Below are 21,683 nucleotides of genomic sequence, written 5' to 3'. Positions count from 1 at the left end.
TGTAATCACCTTGAAATAACAGAATTATGAAATAGGCTGAATCAGATTGTGTTTACATATGTTTAAGACTCACACTTACCTCAGCCTGTTTCTTCCACTTCATGATCTGGGTATCATTGCCGACCCTCAACCTGTTAACATGTCCTCTAGTGGCATCAGAACATAGGCAGATGGCCATGGAGTTCAGAGTGAAGAACATCTTCTCACAGCATCCTCCCCTCCACAGCTCCATCTCCAGGCATGTTGGTACAAACTTCATTATATTTTGCCTGCTGGTGAACAAGGCCATTGACAGCACCATCCATGTCCCTCTGTCATGGAGGTCCTGCTTCTTACGTTGAAAGTCGTCTCTGAAAGAGGAGACATTAGAAGGTTTCTTGTCTTAGTTTTGTCTTTTGTTTCGGACAAGGCTTACATGTCAGAGGCGTACTTACTTTACTAATTGACTTGTAGAAACGGTACAACTATATACAACATGTCAATTGTGAAATGATTGATATTGGACATCTAGTGTGAACATGATATTGGGTTAATCCTCACATTGTGGTGATTTCTCTACCTTTGATGAGGTCTACTTTGAGGTTTCTGGCCTGGGGAAGGGTTGCCCTCTAACAGGTGGTCATCAAAGGTGCCTTCTCCTCTGCCCACGCCAGAGTCTCACTCCAGGAAAAGGTCTGAAAGACCTCTGTCTCCACCGGTTGGGACAAGGGACCATCTTTTTCCAGCACTAACTCCTTTCTCTGAAAGTACATAGAAATCACACAAACCTATGATCCTACATTGTAGATATATGGTATGGCATATCAACTGAATTATAATCTCAAGTCTAAAAAACAATCACTCTTATCACATACTTCTACTACCTTACCTCTTGATGATGTCCTCTTTGTACTTCTTCACGTGTGACCTCATAAACAAAGCATGGAGGTATCGATGGCAATCCAGGTAATATCTGGCCATGGCAAGGGGACCAGACCCATAGACTGGAGGTGTCCTCTTCACCTCGGGGACAGGGGACTTTGTTGGTCTTCCAGACAATCTCACCTTCTTCACCTTAGCTGGTGTAACAGCCAATCTCACCTTCTTCTCCTTAGCTGGTGTAACAGCCAATCTCACCTTCTTCACCTTAGCTGGTGTAACAGCCAATCTCACCTTCTCCTCCTTAGCTGGTGTAACAGCCAATCTCACCTTCTTCACCTTAGCTGGTGTAACAGCCAATCTCACCTTCTTCTCCTTAGCTGGTGTAACAGCCAATCTCACCTTCTTCACCTTAGCTGGTGTAAGAGCCAATCTCACCTTCTTCACCTTAGCTGGTGTAACAGCCAATCTCACCTTCTTCACCTTAGCTGGTGTAAGAGCCAATCTCACCTTCTTCTCCTTAGCTGCTGTAACAGCCAATCTCACCTTCTTCACCTTAGCTGGTGTAACAGCCAATCTCACCTTCTTCACATTAGCTGGTGTAACAGACAATCTCACCTTCTTCTCCTTAGCTGGTGTAACAGCCAATCTCACCTTCTTCACATTAGCTGGTGTAACAGCCAATCTCACCTTCTTCTCCTTAGCTGGTGTAACAGCCAATCTCACCTTCTCCTCCTTAGCTGGTGTTCCAGCCAATCTCACCTTCTCCTCCTTAGCTGGTGTAACAGCCAATCTCACCTTCTTCACCTTAGCTGGTGTAACAGCCAATCTCACCTTCTCCTCCTTAGCTGGTGTTCCAGCCAATCTCACCTTCTCCTCCTTAGCTGGTGTAACAGCCAATCTCACCTTCTTCTCCTTAGCTGGTGTAACAGCCAATCTCACCTTCTTCTCCTTAGCTGGTGTAACAGCCAATCTCACCTTCTTCACCTTAGCTGGTGTAACAGCCAATCTCACCTTCTTCACCTTAGCTGGTGTAAGAGCCAATCTCACCTTCTTCTCCTTAGCTGGTGTAACAGCCAATCTCACCTTCTTCACCTTAGCTGGTGTAACAGACAATCTCACCTTCTTCACCTTAGCTGGTGTTCCAGCCAATCTCACCTTCTTCACCTTAGCTGGTGTAACAGCCAATCTCACCTTCTTCTCCTTAGCTGGTGTTCCAGCCAATCTCACCTTCTTCACCTTAGCTGGTGTAACAGACAATCTCACCTTCTTCACCTTAGGTGGTGTAACAGACAATCTTACCTTCTTCACCTTAGCTGTTTGTGTGTGTGTGTGTGTGTGTGTGTGTGTGTGTCTATATAGTAAATGCTATATATATATTATATGGTTATATATTGATCATTATATATTATATTTATATAAATGACGGTAGTGTGTGTATATATATATATATATAAATATAATGTGTAAAACTAGCAGTGTAAATGTTATAGAATAAGAGTTTACTGAAAATAATAAGTAATTAAGTGAATAATGGAACAAATGTAGTGAATGTGTCTGTTTGTAAATGAAACCTAGGCTATACAATTATTGTAATATGTAAATAAACATATATTTTTATGATTTATCTTTCCTGGTTGTTTTTTCTCAGTATCTCTAAACAGAAAATGTGCCAATCAATAAAGTTTTCTTTGGTTGAAGCACCATCTGTAGATTGTGTGATTTGATTGGACAACGAGTATTTAAAGAAAGACACGCAACTACAGAGGACAAACATTTTATGATTCATTATTTTTTGAAGTATTGACCTTGGGAGAATACCTTTTTAGTGTTTTTCAAAAATTGTATTACATGACACGTTCAAGGCAATTTTGTCTGTATTTTGAAATGATATATACTTATGTCTTATGCCTTAATTGTAGTAGCGTAACTGTGTTGTGAGATCTTAACTAGAACAATAAGAAACTATTACTGGATATAGTCAATAGGATAGTTGTTGTCATGGTAGACTTTTAAAAATAATTATGTTGCTGGCCACCCCTTTACAACTCGGAAGGCATGGTTTTGCAGATAAATGAGTAAACGTGAACTACACTCTTAAAAGAAAAGCTTCCTGTAGAATCCTTTAGGATAATATAAGGTAAAAAATATACTTTAAGATGAATTTCCAAGCCTATACTCTGCCATCAGCTCGTTGTTGAACCGTTGTAGACTTCAGGGGTTCTTTGAAGAAGCCTTTTCAAAAGAGGGGTTCGGTTTGGAACCAGCAGCGCCCTCGTGAGTAAAGGGCGCTCCAGCGCAGAATTCAAATTGAGACCGTTGGTGAAAAGACAACTGGAAGCGGGAAGCGCGCGGATGGTTGGAGAGACGCGACCAATAAGAGATGACTTGCAACGGATTGACGTGAAAGGTGAGTGAACCTTAGCTATTCGCTTAGCTAAGATAATAATTCATCAAACTACTATCAAATAACTTAAAAACAATACATGATGTAATGTACTCTTGGTTTTTCATTAGCTAGCCAAGCTACATAGCCTGTAATGTTAGCTGGTAATTGTTGTATAAATGTTGGTACGTTTTAGCTAACGTTAGCTACAGTAGCTAGCTAGTTACAGTTACTGTAACGTTAGCTAACTTTAGCTAGCTAGACTCAATATTGAGAAATTGTAGTCATTTAAACCCATGATATACTTTCTCACCATCTCCTTCCATCCTCCTCCCTTTAGTACCTGGCTTATCCTGCCCCTGTCCAGTTAAGTGGTGGAGAGTTTGGGAGCTGTGAGCTCGGATAGAAAAATGTATCAACCACCACGAACAGGTAAAACAGACACACACACACACACACACACACACACACACACACACACACAGATGACCCAATGTAGATTATGTTCGACTTGACAAAAAGAAGAATACATAAAGCAGATCAGATTAGTTAGATGCATTTGATATTGAATACTCATGTTGTTTATGTTGTGTTTGTGTCTAATTGATGTCTTTCAGGTTGGTGTATTGGGGCGGATTGTTCTGTCCTCTGTATTTCAGACCAAAGCAAGACAACGTTTAAAGCTCACTATGGATCTACTAACAGGTTAGCCTCTATAAAGTATTTGGATGTATTTGAAGTGTGATTATAGTGTGTTCTGTGTAATTCCTTTAGTCTTTTCCAATACTAACTGAATGGTGAATGAATATATTTGCAGTCAATCAATCAATCAATACAGTGTTTGAACAAAATTCAACTCCAGTTGAAGAACTGGGACAAGCTACAAATGTCATTGTGGGGTAGGCCACATGTTATGAAGATGGTTAAAGCTCCTAAACTGAATTACATCATCAGCATGTTTCCACTGTCCATACCTGCCTACACCTTTAACACCATAGACAAAATGATTCATTTGGACTATTAAAAGGGCCAGGATGAACCAAGCTAGATTACAGGTAAAGACTTAGAAGGGAGGATTAAAGCTCCCTAACATGTAATTATAGCAAGAAGCCTTTATAACTGCCCAGATAGGCTCTCTTTATTGAAAACTCTAATAGGCCAATTTGGGTTGACATGGAAGAATAACTTAATGCCCCATTTGGAGCATCATATTATCTGAGTCAACACTTAAATGTGGGACTGCAGAATCCCATAATGTCCCATACTAAGAAATATGGCGTCAGATAAATAAGAGACAGACATCTTCACCTTTCCTGACAAGCTCTGCTTCGTTATGGAACAACCATAAATACAAATGAGGAGGGTGGTTGTCTGGAAAGACAACATTTTTTTTTCACTTTTGCTTCATGTGTCAACTTTAATTTGAGTGTGGCTGTGGAAGACTGGTCCCGTGATGATGTCTGCAAGTGGCTGAGTACCAATGATCTCCATGATTCCATCCCATCATTCCAAGGTTCACAATCTTTCTGAAGAATGCCAACTCTATTCAATTGTCCACTTTGCAACGAGCATACTGTCTTTGTGTCCAGACGACTCACACATATTGGCCTCTATCACCAGCATGAACCACATTTTCTAATTACCTGTGGAATTAATGGGTGTGGGAAAACAAATGGATGTTTTAGCGCCTGTCGGTCACACATTTACCAAAACCACAGAGCTTTTAAGCCCCAATCTCAGGGACTTGCTTAACAACTCTGAAGTATTTGAGGAATGCATTAGATGCATAAGCTCTGAGTGGATGCTGGAGCATTACTGTGTGAAAGAATTGGGCATGGTCAGGCCAATTGAAGTACCACTGAGCAACAAAGAAGGTTATAAAACAAGGTGATTTCAATACAGCTACATAGTCCCTAGGGTATTTGAATATAAAGAGACATGAGACAAAACAATCATAATGAATAAGATTACATGGACAGGGAGACCTGATCCTAGGTCAGCACTCCTCCTCTGAGACACTTCCCAGGAGTCACCAGGACCAAGAAACATAACACTTACTGTTGTAAAGTCTAGTTACAGCAGGTGTTTACTGCCATCTAGTGGAAGATACCAATAAAACACTTTATTATCAGGGTGTGGAGACTGCTGAGTGAAACAGAAAGTAAATGTTTTTTTTTTTTACAGGATCCATTTTGAGACGACAGAGCAGAAAACACTATATGGAGAGAACTAAAAAATAAAGTGAGTATTTCTAAGTATTTCTGAACAATAATCTATTCTAAAGGACAGAGTAAGAATGAATACCTGGAATGAGATATTACTAGTTAGTAGAACTGCTACTTGAGTTGAGTTGCTGACAGACAGCAGTTTTCAAAGTGGAAACTAATCAGTAGGCCCACATGTTATGAGGTAGGCTATTATCATTGTCATTAAAGTAAGCCTATAACTTCAGTTTATTGTTGTTGTAGCCTTGTGTTATTATGTAATTAATAATGGCCGTGTTTAGTTAATTCAATTGGAAGTTATCAAGTGTCACCATGGTCACAGTTCTATTGCAATTGCTGATCAGATGTTAGAATGCATTAGATTGAAGGTAACAGTCAGCCAGATTAGGCTACAGGTATAAAAATAACCTGGCTGTTGTTGACAAGCATGGACCTATTCAGTTCATATCCATATTATTAATATTTCATTCATTGATTGAAATTACGACCCCATTCTCAGTAGCCTATTCCAGCAGGCTACTGGGCAACAGAAGCACTTCCTACCTCAACATCGCCTTGCTGTTCATGTTAAATAAATGTATCTGTCAATTTGAACTAAGCAAGCTGCTAAATCATTCAGCTTACATCTTGCCTACATCTTGCCCAGGCTATCAGGGGCTATGTTTTGGCCTAGTTTTCAGGCCTTGTTGGTGGGTTTTGAGTAGTCATTGGGCTAGAAAAAGTCATTGCATTAAATCACCTGACTGTTTGGATGCGTCTGTTAGTAAACTGTTTTATTTTTGAGAGATCATGAATAAAAGAGAACAATGGACATTCTAGAATGAGTTGTCACTGTGTTCACCACAACCAACATGCTGCATCTCTGTTTAGGGGTCAGTGCTCTAAAATGAGTCTCTCTGGGGAGAGAGAGGAGGGGGGCCCTGCCTCTAAAATGAGTCTCTCTGGGGAGAGAGAGGAGGGGGGCCCTGCCTCTAAAATGAATATCTCTGGGGAGAGAGAGGAGGGGGGCCCTGCCTCTAAAATGAATCTCTTTGGGGGACATGACACCAAAACTAAGAGGTGAGCTGACAATATTGTTTAAGAATTTATATTCCAAAGTGCTATATAGGAGTAAAGAAAATCACATTTGTGTTTTTTCATCAGAAATGATTACTAATAGGTACCTTCAATATAACTATTGTAGATTTGAGATGTGATTTAAAACCATTGTTTTGCTGGAATGTAATGTTCGTATCCTGTATATTTGACTGTGATACGTGGTCGTCTCACCTAGCTACCTTAAGATGAATGCATTTACAGATGCCATATCTTAATTTGACCCAGTTTCTCACAGCAGGAACATAATCCTGGAGCAATAGCAAATGTGTATTTTTAGGTGGATTATAATTAAGGGATATTTTCTGAAGGGGTTCATACATTTTTCATCAGGGAAAATCAAGTCTGACATTTTAAAGTGGAAATTACACACTTTAGACACCTTTATAAAGCCTTGTAGTGGTTTAATAATTTATTTAAACAATAAAAGCTAATTGACCAACATTTCTGAAAATTGATATATAGCGTTTTGGAATGAAACTCTTCTTATGTTTCCCCATCTGAGCTCAGAGTAGATGAGAGACGTAATGTTTGTCTCTGTTGTGTTGAAGTCCAATCAAGCAGGAGAGACCAGCCTCCCCTGTACCCAGCTGTGTGTCCATGAAGAGTGACCGGTCTATGAATCGTCCTATAAAGTTTAGAGAGGGAGACTTTTCTACTGAACAAAGGTAAGAAGAACTCATGGGTCATGGTCAGTGAGTTAAACAACACTGTCTCTAGTCATTTCTCCTATCCCATTTTCCCATTTATTTTTGTTGTTTTCATAATCCATAGGCAAATCCTTTTTTTCTATTTTCATAGTCCTAAAACAATATTAAACTAACACAACATTCCTTCCCTGTGTGTGTGTGTGTGTGTGTGTGTGTGTGTGTGTGTGTGTGTGTGTGTGTGCACTCCCTGGATGAGGAGATTTAATCTCTATCCTGATTGCCTAGTCACTTTTACCCCTACCTACATGTAAATATTACCTCAACTACCTGGTACCCCTGCACATTGACTCAGTACTGGTACTCCTTATAGCCTCATTATTACATAAACTACCTGGTACCTTGCACATTGACTCAGTACTGGTACTCCTTGTTTATAGTCTAGTTATTACCTCAACTACCTGGTACCCCTGCACGTTGACTCAGTACTGGTACTTCTTGTATATAGTCTAGTTATTACGTCAACTGCCTGGTACCCCTGTACATTGACTCAGTACTGGTACTCCTTGTATATAGTCTAGTTATTACCTCAACTTCCTGGTATCCCTGCACATTGACTCAGTACTGGTACTCCTTATATATAGTCTAGTTATTACCTCAACTACCTGGTACCCTGCACATTGACTCAGTACTGGTACTCCTTGTATATAGTCTAGTTATTACGTCAACTACCTGGTACCCCTGGACATTGACTCAGTACTGGTACTCCTTGTATATAGTCTAGTTATTACCTCAACTACCTGGTACCCTGCACATTGACTCAGTACTGGTACTCCTTGTATATAGTCTAGTTATTACCTCAACTACCTGGTACCCTGCACATTGACTCAGTACTGGTACTCCTTGTATATAGTCTAGTTATTACGTCAACTACCTGGTACCCCTGGACATTGACTCAGTACTGGTACTCCTTGTATATAGTCTAGTTATTACCTCAACTACCTGGTACCCCTGTACATTGACTCAGTACTGGTACTCCTTGTATATAGTCTAGTTATTACCTCAACTACCTGGTACCCCTGGACATTGACTCAGTACTGGTACTCCTTGTATATAGTCTAGTTATTACCTCAACTACCTGGTACCCCTGGACATTGACTCAGTACTGGTACTCCTTGTATATAGTCTAGTTATTACCTCAACTACCTGGTACCCCTGCACATTGACTCAGTACTGGTACTCCTTGTATATAGTCTAGTTATTACCTCAACTACCTGGTACCCTGCACATTGACTCAGTACTGGTACTCCTTGTATATAGTCTAGTTATTACCTCAACTACCTGGTACCCCTGTACATTGACTCAGTACTGGTACTCCTTATATATAGTCTAGTTATTACCTCAACTACCTGGTACCCTGCACATTGACTCAGTACTGGTACTCCTTGTATATAGTCTAGTTATTACCTCAACTTCCTGGTACCCTGCACATTGACTCAGTACTGGTACTCCTTATATATAGTCTAGTTATTACCTCAACTACCTGGTACCCTGCACATTGACTCAGTACTGGTACTCCTTGTATATAGTCTAGTTATTACCTCAACTTCCTGGTACCCTGCACATTGACTCAGTACTGGTACTCCTTGTATATAGTCTAGTTATTACCTCAACTTCCTGGTACCCTGCACATTGACTCAGTACTGGTACTCCTTGTATATAGTCTAGTTATTACCTCAACTTCCTGGTACCCTGCACATTGACTCAGTACTGGTACTCCTTGTATATAGTCTAGTTATTACCTCAACTACCTGGTACCCCTGGACATTGACTCAGTACTGGTACTCCTTGTATATAGTCTAGTTATTACCTCAACTACCTGGTACCCTTGGACATTGACTCAGTACTGGTACTCCTTGTATATAGTCTAGTTATTACCTCAACTACCTGGTACCCCTGGACATTGACTCAGTACTGGTACTCCTTATATATAGTCTAGTTATTACCTCAACTACCTGGTGCCCCTGGACATTGACTCAGTACTGGTACTCCTTGTATATAGTCTAGTTATTACCTCAACTACCTGGTACCCCTGCACATTGACTCAGTACTGGTACTCCTTGTATATAGTCTAGTTATTACCTCAACTACCTGGTACCCCTGGACATTGACTCAGTACTGGTACTCCTTGTATATAGTCTAGTTATTACCTCAACTTCCTGGTACCCTGCACATTGACTCAGTACTGGTACTCCTTGTATATAGTCTAGTTATTACCTCAACTACCTGGTACCCCTGGACATTGACTCAGTACTGGTACTCCTTGTATATAGTCTAGTTATTACCTCAACTACCTGGTACCCCTGCACATTGACTCAGTACTGGTACTCCTTGTATATAGTCTAGTTATTACCTCAACTACCTGGTACCCCTGGACATTGACTCAGTACTGGTACTCCTTGTATATAGTCTAGTTATTACCTCAACTACCTGGTACCCCTGGACATTGACTCAGTACTGGTACTCCTTGTATATAGTCTAGTTATTACCTCAACTACCTGGTACCCCTGCACATTGACTCAGTACTGGTACTCCTTGTATATAGTCTAGTTATTACCTCAACTACCTGGTACCCCTGCACATTGACTCAGTACTGGTACTCCTTGTATATAGTCTAGTTATTACCTCAACTACCTGGTACCCCTGTACATTGACTCAGTACTGGTACTCCTTATATATAGTCTAGTTATTACCTCAACTACCTGGTACCCTGCACATTGACTCAGTACTGGTACTCCTTGTATATAGTCTAGTTATTACCTCAACTTCCTGGTACCCTGCACATTGACTCAGTACTGGTACTCCTTATATATAGTCTAGTTATTACCTCAACTACCTGGTACCCTGCAAATTGACTCAGTACTGGTACTCCTTGTATATAGTCTAGTTATTACCTCAACTTCCTGGTACCCTGCACATTGACTCAGTACTGGTACTCCTTGTATATAGTCTAGTTATTACCTCAACTTCCTGGTACCCTGCACATTGACTCAGTACTGGTACTCCTTGTATATAGTCTAGTTATTACCTCAACTTCCTGGTACCCCTGCACATTGACTCAGTACTGGTACTCCTTGTATATAGTCTAGTTATTACCTCAACTACCTGGTACCCCTGGACATTGACTCAGTACTGGTACTCCTTGTATATAGTCTAGTTATTACCTCAACTACCTGGTACCCCTGCACATTGACTCAGTACTGGTACTCCTTGTATATAGTCTAGTTATTACCTCAACTACCTGGTACCCCTGGACATTGACTCAGTACTGGTACTCCTTGTATATAGTCTAGTTATTACCTCAACTACCTGGTACCCCTGGACATTGACTCAGTACTGGTACTCCTTGTATATAGTCTAGTTATTACCTCAACTACCTGGTACCCCTGCACATTGACTCAGTACTGGTACTCCTTGTATATAGTCTAGTTATTACCTCAACTACCTGGTACCCCTGGACATTGACTCAGTACTGGTACTCCTTATATATAGTCTAGTTATTACCTCAACTACCTGGTACCCCTGCACATTGACTCAGTACTGGTACTCCTTGTATATAGTCTAGTTATTACCTCAACTACCTGGTACCCCTGTACATTGACTCAGTACTGGTACTCCTTATATATAGTCTAGTTATTACCTCAACTACCTGGTACCCTGCACATTGACTCAGTACTGGTACTCCTTGTATATAGTCTAGTTATTACCTCAACTTCCTGGTACCCTGCACATTGACTCAGTACTGGTACTCCTTATATATAGTCTAGTTATTACCTCAACTACCTGGTACCCTGCACATTGACTCAGTACTGGTACTCCTTGTATATAGTCTAGTTATTACCTCAACTACCTGGTACCCCTGGACATTGACTCAGTACTGGTACTCCTTGTATATAGTCTAGTTATTACCTCAACTACCTGGTACCCCTGCACATTGACTCAGTACTGGTACTCCTTGTATATAGTCTAGTTATTACCTCAACTACCTGGTACCCCTGCACATTGACTCAGTACTGGTACTCCTTGTATATAGTCTAGTTATTACCTCAACTACCTGGTACCCCTGCACATTGACTCAGTACTGGTACTCCTTGTATATAGTCTAGTTATTACCTCAACTACCTGGTACCCCTGTACATTGACTCAGTACTGGTACTCCTTATATATAGTCTAGTTATTACCTCAACTACCTGGTACCCTGCACATTGACTCAGTACTGGTACTCCTTGTATATAGTCTAGTTATTACCTCAACTACCTGGTACCCTGCACATTGTCATACCTAGACACGCCTCCAAACCCCCCGAGGCGTTCAGTATATAATAGGGCACGGACACTATTTCAAAGTCCAGCACGGCTCCACAGACACATAGTTCAAGTTGACAGAATGGCTTCACCTTTGACCGAGGAGAACGATTGGTCTGAAAAGGACTGGATTGAAGAACCAGCTCTTTATGGATATGGCCTGTTTTATTATAGTTATAACTTTTAATGACTATGTTAAAAACAATATTATGATGATTATTTTTGTAAAAAGACATACTCAGACAATGGACAACGGGAAGAAATCACGCCTTCCATGACTCCACAGAAAAACAGTTTTAGTCAACAAACAGACAGCTATTTCCCTGGAACCCAAGTCCGAACAGTGAGAAACAGAAACAGTGAGTTAGGATATATTGATATGTTAACATATAATACATTAACTGATATACTGATTACTGCATCTATACAAGTCAATACATTCAATGATGATAATGTCAATGATGTTAATGTTGAGGATGATGTGTTGAGCTATGATGAGGATGATGTGTTGATGTATGATGAGGATGATGTGTTGAGGTATGATGAGGATGATGTGTTGAGGTATGATGAGGATGATGTGATGATGTATGATGAGGATGATGTGTTGACTGCAAGAAGCCCGAACAGATATAATGTTTGACTAAAATATAATTACTCAAACCTTGATTATGATCAGGTACCTCTATTATGCATGGGGATACTTGAACTGATTTCTTAAATAAAATTCATTGAATTAAATAAATAAAAATGGTGTGGGGGGGGGATAGAACCACCCACGGGCCAAATTCGCCCCGCGAGTTGGGGGAACCCTGCTTTGTTCTCACTGTCACTCAGAAACTAATTCCAATGTTGCCTGGTAATGGTTCTCCTCACTGTCACTCAGAAACTAATTCCAATGTTGCCTGGTAATGGTTCTCCTCACTGTCAATTAGAAACTAATTCCAATGTTGCCTGGTAATGGTTCTCCTCCCTGTCACTCAGAAACTAATTCCAATGTTGCCTGGTAATGGTTCTCCTCCCTGTCACTCAGAAACTAATTCCAATGTTGCCTGGTAATGGTTCTGTTCACTGTCACTCAGAAACTAATTCCAATGTTGCCTGGTAATGGTTCTCCTCACTGTCACTCAGAAACTAATTCCAATGTTGCCTGGTAATGGTTCTCCTCACTGTCACTCAGAAACTAATTCCAATGTTGCCTGGTAATGGTTCTCCTCCCTGTCACTCAGAAACTAATTCCAATGTTGCCTGGTAATGGTTCTCCTCCCTGTCACTCAGAAACTAATTCCAATGTTGCCTGGAAATGGTTTGAGTTTGAGTTTGAGTTTATTTTTACAGGGACAGTGCACATTAATCAACGTTTCAGTAAAAGTGCCGGTTTTAGCCAGCCGGCTAATTTTCAACCGCAGTCCCTGGGCAGGTTATTAAAAACAATTACAATATAGACAATAACAACATAGAACAAGACATAGCATACAGGCATAGCAACATAGGACAAGCAAGACGTAGCATACAGACAGAGCAACATAGAACAAAAAGCAGCAAGACAAAATTCATAAAAGCAACAAAGTGTTTCCACACCTCACAAGTTACAGACAACAGACATGGAAAGCGGCAACACACAGCTAGGGACCATGTTCACAAATCTGATTGACCTCCTCACTGTCACTCAGAAACTAATTCCAATGTTGCCTGGTAATGGTTCTCCTCACTGTCACTCAGAAACTAATTCCAATGTTGCCTGGTAATGGTTCTCCTCACTGTCACTCAGAAACTAATTCCAATGTTGCCTGGTAATGGTTCTCCTCCCTGTCACTCAGAAACTAATTCCAATGTTGCCTGGTAATGGTTCTCCTCACTGTCACTCAGAAACTAATTCCAATGTTGCCTGTTAATGGTTCTCCTCCCTGTCACTCAGAAACTAATTCCAATGTTGCCTGGTAATGGTTCTCCTCACTGTCACTCAGAAACTAATTCCAATGTTGCCTGGTAATGGTTCTCCTCCCTGTCACTCAGAAACTAATCCCAATGTTGCCTGGTAATGGTTCTGTTCAAAACAATACGATGTTGCAGGCAGCGGATGTTGAGGCCTGGAAGGGGTTGAGGGAGCTACTCCACATGCCTGCAGTGGAGCTGGAATGTCCTCCACCCAACGCCGTCTGCAGTGGAGCTGGAATGTCCTCCACCCAACGCCATCTGCAGTGTGTGTAGAGTTTTGGAGGAGGCTGAGCTATGGCGCGGTGGGGATTGTGGCTCCGATAAATATTTCTGTGCCACTTGTGCCGTGAGAACACACAGCACTCCCAACATTGTCCACCAGTTGGAGTTATGGAAGGTAATACATTTTATGTTATGTCAACAAACCGGTTGGAACCAGCAGCGCCCTCGTGAGTAAAGGGCGCTCGAGCGTAGAATTCAAATTGAGACCGTTGGTCATAAGACAACTGGAAGCGGGAAGCGCGCGGATGGTTGGAGAGACGCGACCAATAAGAGATGACTTGCATCGGATTGACGTGAAAGGTGAGTGATACCTTAGCTATTCGCTTAGCTAAGATAATAATTCATCAAACTACTATCAAATTACTAAAAAACAATAAATGATGTAATGTACTCTTGGTTTTTAATCAGCTAGCCAAGCTACATAGCCTGTAATGTTAGCTGGTAATTGTTGTATAAATGTTGGTACGTTTTAGCTAACGTTAGCTACAGTAGCTAGCTAGTTACAGTTACTGTAACGTTAGCTAACTTTAGCTAGCTAGACTCAATATTGAGAAATTGCAGTCATTTAAACCCATGATATACTTTCTCACCATCTCCTTCCATCCTCCTCCCTTTAGTACCTGGCTTATCCTGCCCCTGTCCAGTTAAGTGGTGGAGAGTTTGGGAGCTGTGAGCTCTGATAGAGAAATGTATCAACCACCACAAACAGGTAAGACACACACACACACACACGCACACACACACACACACAGATGACCCAATGTAGATTATGTTCGACTTGACAAAAAGAAGAATACATAAAGCAGATCAGATTAGTTAGATGCATTTGATATTGAATACTCATGTTGTTTATGTTGTGTTTGTGTCTAATTGATGTCTTTCAGGTTGGCGTATTGGGGCGGATTGTTCTGTCCTCTGTATTTCAGACCAAAGCAAGACAATATTTAAAGCTCGCTATGGATCTACTAACAGGTTAGCCTCTATAAAGTATTTGGATGTATTTGAAGTGTGATTATAGTGTGTTCTGTGTTACTCCTTTGTCTATCCAATACTAACTGAATGGTGAATGAATGTATTTACAGTGAATCAATCAATCAATACAGTTTGATTATAGTGTGTTCTGTGTAATTCCTTCATCTTTTCCAATACTAACTGAATGGTGAATGAAGGTATTTGCAGTCAATCAATCAATCAATCAATACAGTGTTTGAACAAAATTCAACTCCAGTTGAAGAACTGGGACAAGCTATACATCTCATTGTGGGGTAGGCCACATGTTATGAAGATGGTTAAAGCTCCTAAACGGAATTACGTCATCAGCATGTTTCCACTGTCCATACCTGCCTACACCTTTAACACCATAGACAAAATGATTCATTTGGACTATTAAAAGGGCCAGGATGAACCAAGCTAGATTACAGGTAAAGACTTAGAAGGGAGGATTAAAGCTCCCTAACATGTAATTATAGCAAGAAGCCTTTATAACTGCCCAGATAGGCTCTCTTTATTGAGAACTCTAATAGGCCAATTTGGGTTGACATGGAAGAAGAACTTAATGCCCCATTTGGAGCATCATATTATCTGAGCCAACACTTAAATGTGGGACTGCAGAATCCCATAATGTCCCATGCTAAGAAATATGGCGTCAGATAAATAAGAGACAGACATCTTCACCTTTCCTGACAAGCTCTGCTTCTTTATGGAACAACCATAAATACAAATTAGGAGGAAAGGTGGTTGTCTGGAAAGACACATTTTTTTCTTCACTTTTGCGCTATGTGTCAACTTTAATTTGAGTGTGGCTGTGGAAGACTGGTCCCTTGATGATGTCTGCAAGTGGCTGAGTACCAATGATCTCCATGATTCCATCCCATCATTCCAAGGTTCACAATCTTTCTGAAGAATGCCAACTCTCTTCAATTGTCCACTTTGCAACGAGCATACTGTCTTTGTGTCCAGACGACTCACACATATTGGCCTCTATCACCAGCATGAACCACATTTTCTAATTACCTGTGGAATTAATGGGTGTGGGAAAGCAAATATATGTTTTAGCGCCTATCGGTCACACATCTACCAAAACCACAGAGCTTTTAAGCCCCAACTTAGATGAGAATTGCCCTCATGATGAATTTGAGACGGGGACTGATCCCATTGAAGATGACATGAGCGATGTAGAGAGTCTGCCAGAGGCTGAATATGTTCAAGCCACAGAGATCAACACTGAGCAGCTAATTGAAGGTCTCAAAAAGAATATCTATTTTTTGATTTTGGAAATCAGGAAAGAACACTGCATCCCTGCTACGGTACAGAATAGCATTGTTGAGGACCTCAGAACCATTTTTGATGCATTTATGACACACTACAGTGATCCCCTCAGGTTTCATCTTACATATAAGCAAATACATGTGGATGAAGATGGGACTTGCTTAACAACTCTGCAGTATTTGAGGAATGCATTAGATGCATAAGCTCTGAGTGGATGCTGGAGCATTACCGTGTGAAAGAATTGGGCATGGTCCGGCCAATTGAAGTACCACTGAGCAACAAAGAAGGTTATAAAACAAGGTGATTTCAATCCAGCTACATAGTACCCAGGCTATATGAATATAAAGAGACATGAGACAAAACAATGGACCTGTAGAATGGAATAAGTTATAAGACCTCTATGATTCATTTCATTTGTCAGTTCTTCCAGCTAATGTGAGATGTTTAGATGACATAACATTTGAGGACACATACTGTAATTTAGCTGGCCATCTTTTCCCCTCCCTTTCTGGCTGTCCTCCCCCTTCCCTTCTAAGTTCAAGTTGGTTTATTTGTCATATACATGGAGTTAACAGTGCAATGAAATGCTGACTAGCAGGTTAACCTCTTGACAACAACAATAGAACAAGTCAGTAGCTAAGTTAATATAAAGAGTAATACAATAGTAATAAACCCTGCATTCATAACTATCCTTAACATACCTGGGGTGTTTCTGGGATAGAGGGTTGATATAAAAGGCAATATAATCAGCAATACAGGAAGATTCTGAGACACAATCACTTACTATTGGTCAGCCGTAGGGAACCGCCAACGTCTCAGGAGATATGTATTTTAGGCAGTAAGTAAAACTGCCTAGGCCTTGGAGAATCTGCCCCAAAAAGATAGACCATCTGTTTATCTGTAATGTACTGATCCTCATATAGTTTACTCACTATCTCCTGGATTAATCTTTGTGTTTTCCGGTTGTGTTGAGTGGGACAATGGAACATAGTGTTTACCATTATCCTATTGTCTATTGGCTTCAAGAAGATATTCACTTTATCCATTACAACAATCTGAGCCCCCTTATCTGCTGGTTTAATCACTATATTCTGATGTTCAATGTTTCTAGAGCTTGATTTTTAGAAAGATGTGTAAGGTTGAGCTGATATACAGGTCTGGTTCTGAATTGGGAAAAGGAAGCCACATCCCAACGTATAACAGTCTGTATAGTTTCTGACACTGACTCCAACTGAGGTTCCCAATGTGAGGGGTTTGGAAATAGTATATGAGGAAAATCTGTTTCATAATCAAAATGATCTAATAACTTCAATCTTCTATGATAGAAGTGTAGATCCCTCCGGAGCTCCCCGCAGTCCACCTGTTTAGGAGTTGGTATGAAAGTCAGTCCTCTTTCTAGAACCTCACTCTCGGCTTGGTTGAGCCCAATGGGACGTTGCTGGTCAAGACCTCAAATCGGTCGTGAAGTAGTATGGACATATTGATGGAACAAGGTCACTAAACTGGTGGTTAGACAGGGTAGATCCAAGAGCAGGCCTCTGCTGTCATCTAGAGGGCGTTTCTCTGTACTGCTTGACACATGGAGACTCAATGGAGGCCCAGTGCAAGTGCTCAAAGTAAGGCCCAAACAATTGTTTGTCAGGCTGGGATCTATAAAGCAGTATGTTCTTCAATTAGATGCCAACTAATATTCATACAGGGACAATAGGTGGGGCAGGAGGAAGAATGGTGTTCCTGATTTTCAGAGGAATTCCCCTTTTTTCTTTAGAGCTTCAGATTGAGATTGTTGTTATTCTCCAATATGTTTTTCTTCAGTGAGCCACTCTGGATTCTCCAAGGGGAATACTCCCTCTATTCTCCACTAGAGAGTTGTAGCTCCATGCTTTTGCTGGGAATTGTCCACTTGTTGGTATACATTTATTTGGCCCCCCAAATACCAAAATAAAAAGGTGTATTTGTCTAGTTTTAGCTGAGTCCCCAGTTAGAATCCATGTGATTCATTTAAAAGTTTCTAAAAAGATTAAAAGTACATTTTAAAAATGTGCTCCTGACGTTTCACCACAATAGGCTTCTTCAGACAATGGACAGAAAGTAGCCAAACAAAGCCAAAGGAAGAGTGATGAGCAGCAGCAGCATCATCAAACCAGCGAGGCCGCCGGCAAGCCCAACAGTGATGATGCTGCCGAGCTCCAGTTAGCTCCGTGTGCAGAGCCTACCCACCCTTCCACAAGCACCGCCAGGATAATGGCTCCACAGCCCCCTCCACCTCCGACTGTTCCTGACTATCTTGGAACAGAGGTGCCAGCCCAGATTAGCCTAGAATTCTACCGTAGCCGCAGGTTTTCTGTAAAAAAAAACTTCATTTAATAGCAACTGGTTCATAAGAAGAGAGTGTCTGGAATACTCGCTTACTGAAGATGCTGCATTGCTGAAAGTTCTGCGTGGGGTCCATCTATTGGGAGATGGCTAACTAGTCTGTATTTTCCACTGATTCATATGGATGCCAGTAACATTTACATTGGCTGTAAAACTTTTACATTGGCTGTAAAAGTGGGTAAAAACAGAAAAGCATATAACTGTAGCTATGTGGTCTTTCCTTGGGTGTGTTTCAGCAGGGTGAGGTCAGAGAGATGCTTCCAAGTCTGTATTTTTCAGAACTCATAAAATCCTTTACACAATCTGATGGGATGAATGTTCAACCCCATTTAAATGACCATAAAGTCTATATAGTACCTTTAAGTTAAGACCTCACAGATCTGTTCATGGCAAAGCAGTTCAATTAATGATATTAATATTTCTGTGAGCTTGTGTGGCCTACCACTTCACGGTTGAGCAGTTGTTGCTCCTAGATGTTTCCACTTCACAATAACAGCACTCACAGTTGACCGGGGCAGCTCTAGCAGGGTAGGAATTTGACGAACTGACTTGTTGGAAAGGTGGCATCCTATGACGGTGCCACGTTGAAAGTCACATATGCATCGTTTTTCAAAACATAGTGAACCTGGAGGCAAAAAGCGAACCCCACATTCGAACTAAATGTTGTTTATTAGCACTCAAATATATCCATGGCGTTTTCGGCACAATTTGGTGAAAGCCCCAAAGGGTTCAGAAAGCCTCTGTTTCCCACCACTAGTGGACACCCCCATGAGTGTCTTTCAGAACCCCTCCTAAAACCACCTGTTTCGTTTTGGTTGTTGTTAGTGACTCTTTGTTAGTTCCTTCTTCTGTTTGAGAGACAATGTTTTATTTCTTGTTGAGGAACGTAACAATGTTCATGTGATTAAATTAAATCACGCGACTGTTTGGATATGTCTGTTAGTAAATGTTTTATTTCTAAGAGATCATGAGTAAAAGAGAACAATTGACATTCTAGAATGAGTTGTCACTGTGTTAACCACAACCAACATGCTGCATCTCTGTTTAGGGGTCAGTGGTCTAAAATGAGTCTCTCTGGGGAGAGAGAGGAGGGGGGCCCTGCCTCTAAAAGGAGTCTCTCTGGGAAGAGAGAGGAGGGGGGCCCTGCCTCTAAACGGAGTCTCTCTGGGGAGAGAGAGGAGGGGGGCCCTGCCTCTAAAATGCATCTCTCTGGGGAACATGACACCAAAGCTAAGAGGTGAGATGACAATTTTATTAAGAATTTATTACGTTTATTTCTAAAATAAATAGCTATCTTAAGATGAATGCACTTACTGTAAATCGCTCTGGATAAGAGCATCTGCTAAATCAGGAGTTCTCAATCCGGGATTCGCAGAGGTACTGCAGGGGTTCTGCAGCACCCTGACTGGACTCGTTGCAATGTAAAACATTTGATAGAATTTTAATACGACACAACCACTTTGCCTACTCTTCATTATTGCCTAATATAATGTAATGTAAATATTTTTAACCAATTCTGATGGTTGTTACAAGCGGAATTTTGACAATATTACCGTTATACCAACACACTCTTCACACCCGTTTAACAACTCTAAATAGCTTTGGCATCGTAGGCATCAAGTCCCTTGCCAATAATGTTGCCTACTACGTTGCATACAATGTTCATTTTCATCGAACATATATTTCGCCCTAGATGCCTTCAATTGCCCAATTTATAGCCATGGCCAATTTAGGATGATTTTTTAACAACGTGATGTTCCGCTCCAAAAGGATAACTTGAAATAGCATGACTTAGGTAATTAAATAATCAAAAGAAAACATGTTTATTATACACTTAGAAAATAAGGTTTGTTAGAGCCGATTTGGGCATATTTTGTATAAAAGACTGAACATACTGAGCTCCATGTACATTTGTGTAAATATATTAAATATTAATGTATATGATGAAATATTAGGTACGTACCTTTATGATTTATTTACCGGATTGAGATATATTCATTTGTTATTAGTGTAACTCAGTTTTTGGCCCCCCCTCTCGCCCATTCATTGTACTGTGTTAATTGTGTTAGTATAAAGGCAGGAAGTTGGGCCTTCGGGGGGAGGAGTCCTTGCTAGATGCGGGAGCGGTATAGTTTTTTGACCATATAGACATACAGAAATACAGACAGACAGGTCATATTATATTATGTATTTGCATTTCAAGTAATCTCTGCTTTAAGTTGATTGGAGAATACCTTTTTGTTAGATAAGAAGAATAAACATTTTTGTTGCACTATATCCCTGGATCTCATTGAATGTTTGGCCGTTTGGAAACGTTGAGTGTGGACTGTATGCGTCCGAAACAACCCCGCTTCAGGCTAGGGCAGTGGCTATGGTAAAGAGGAAAGGAAGCCACTACATTCAAGTCAAAAAACTCCGTGAAGGATTACTACCGGAAGGAAATCTCCGGTTCGGACACACGCTGGATTTTGTTCTATTTGTAATTGCATTCGGACCATAAGGACAGCTCGCTTGGAAGGATTTGAACTCCTAGATTTCGCCAGCCGTGAGTAACCACTGCGAATGAATGAGCTGCCCTGTTCAAGGCGAGCGTTTGATCATGCATATTATGGAAGCGCAAATGTGCTTATAATTGGAATGTTTGATAAACTTGGGAATGGAATTCAAAATACAGCGCTGTGAAAACAATTAAGAAGTTTAAGTTCGGGAAACACAGATCCTATGCACAATGTAGCCTAATCATATATCTAATATTTGGCCTAACGTGGAAATGCAATCCATCAACGCAACGAATGCAACTTAAGGATCTAAAGATACTGCGTGTTAAAACTTCATTAAAGGGACAAAACCTCAACGGGATGAAATGTTTAAAACGCATCTAAAATGCCAAACTTGCACATGTGCAATTCAAAATGGGTCAATATGCTGAAATGGATGACTGTGTTTTTAAAGATTAAAGGAGGTCTAAAGGGGCATTACGTTTAACAATCAAACCAAGAACCGTGTTATTGTAAATTGAGTGAACTAAAAGTGAATGATGGAGGAGGAAATCCCAAATAAGACTCCACTGGAGAGGGCAGAGGAGCATCTAAATTCACTCTATGCAGCCCGGAGAGGCAAACTTGGAGTGTGTACACGCAAAATGAATGAAATAAAAGTCCTTCTTGTTGATGGAGGAAACATTGCAACTGTGAATGAGAGTCTTGAAGCATTTGATGCTGTGCTCAATGACTTTAAGAAGGCTCAT

The 21,683-nt window shown here is 40.7% G+C and overlaps 1 long non-coding RNA gene across 2 annotated transcripts; it reads left to right on the top strand.

The window, feature by feature from the left end:
- The first annotated feature begins 3,633 nt into the window (after window positions 1-3,633).
- On the top strand, window positions 3,634-19,525 carry LOC123484194. Of its 2 annotated transcripts, XR_006658424.1 has the most exons (4): window positions 3,634-3,676; window positions 3,862-3,949; window positions 4,672-4,757; window positions 5,429-5,471. It is a non-coding gene; the product is annotated as an uncharacterized LOC123484194 (long non-coding RNA). The 2 variants fall into 2 exon arrangements; XR_006658423.1 differs by lacking the exons at window positions 4,672-4,757; window positions 5,429-5,471 and adding an exon at window positions 19,485-19,525.
- The last annotated feature ends 2,158 nt before the right edge of the window (window positions 19,526-21,683 follow it).

This window comes from Coregonus clupeaformis, unplaced genomic scaffold, assembly GCF_020615455.1.
Source record: "Coregonus clupeaformis isolate EN_2021a unplaced genomic scaffold, ASM2061545v1 scaf0225, whole genome shotgun sequence".
In the NCBI taxonomy this organism is placed as follows: Eukaryota; Metazoa; Chordata; class Actinopteri; order Salmoniformes; family Salmonidae; genus Coregonus; species Coregonus clupeaformis.
The sequence above is the reverse complement of the archived record's forward strand: the minus strand, read 5'-3'. Positions and strand labels throughout refer to the sequence as shown.